This window comes from Theobroma umbraticum, unplaced genomic scaffold (genome assembly GCF_002168275.2).
Source record: "Theobroma umbraticum cultivar Fairchild unplaced genomic scaffold, ASM216827v3 scaffold_147.0, whole genome shotgun sequence".
NCBI classification, from domain to species: Eukaryota; Viridiplantae; Streptophyta; class Magnoliopsida; order Malvales; family Malvaceae; genus Theobroma; species Theobroma umbraticum.
In genome coordinates this window covers 3,656,852-3,658,056 of record NW_018397259.1, presented here as the reverse complement: position 1 = coordinate 3,658,056, position 1,205 = coordinate 3,656,852, and positions in this window count along the sequence as shown.

Below are 1,205 nucleotides of genomic sequence, written 5' to 3'. Positions count from 1 at the left end.
GAGGAAAGAAGGAAATAACATGCCCTTTCTAGCTGGGATTATTCAAAGTTAAAAAAACTCTCCTCTTCCTCTTTTAACATCCAAGAGGCATCCTATTTTGACTATTCAATTCTTGGAGGTGCTTCAAACAGGATGAATACCAACACATAGAGCACTGTGTAATGGCAATGATGGTTGTGATGATATGCAAAACTTTGATTAAGCTTATCAAATTCACTGTACTTAATTACCTGTTCTAGTCACCATAAATTCTTAGAACTTAATTTAATATGCTTCTGTATGTAGATTTCAGAAATGCCTGAACATGTTGTAATACACCCTTCTTCTCCACTAACATCTCAGTCTCCAATGATTTCAATCTAAAATCAACCCATCCTCCCCCACAGCAAAAAACTTTACATATTTGCAAATAAATGAACTCTTCACACTCTAAGCCGAGTAAAGAAAAGGTAACTATATCATTACAGTGAATATTTAAGGCCATGACCTTGTTGTATTTCTCCAAGAAAAGATTCTCATTGCCAACCAATGAATTTTTTTTTTTCTGAATACACATACTAAAATTTCTTTTAAAATATCATAAAAATTTCCAGTAAATCTTCAAAAGAACTGAAACTAAAAGAGCAGTGAGGTGGAGACCTGTGCAGCGAACAGTAACACCAGTGGGGATGTGAGTAATCCGAACAGCAGTTTCAACCTTGTTCACATTCTGACCTCCTTTCCCTCCTGCCCTTGAAAAGGTAATTTCAAGGTCTTCCTCAGGTAGTTCAACATCCACAGACTCTTCAGGGAGAAGAGGCATGACTTCAACACCAGTAAAGCTTGTCTGTATAACCTCGTGTCAGAAAATGTACATTAATATAATTAAATATATAAATAGGGAAAGACAAAGACAGTGAGGAAGATTCCAGCTACATTTTACATAGAATGCTCTTTTAGTAATCTACATGTGTTTTACTTAATATTCCAAAGTTCAAAGAACAGTCATATTTCATTCTCAGCATGTTACCTACAACTTTTCCTGTCTTTGAGGAAACACTTCCCAAGATGATCAGAGGTCATCATGAGAGAAAGAAAAAGCACACAGATTTGACCTGGGAACTAAATATGAAAGCGATGCTTGCACCTAAAGATATTAAAGAAAAACTTCAGAAAGGGTGGGGTTTTCAATCAAGCTTAATCAAATAATTGTCAAATTGACAACA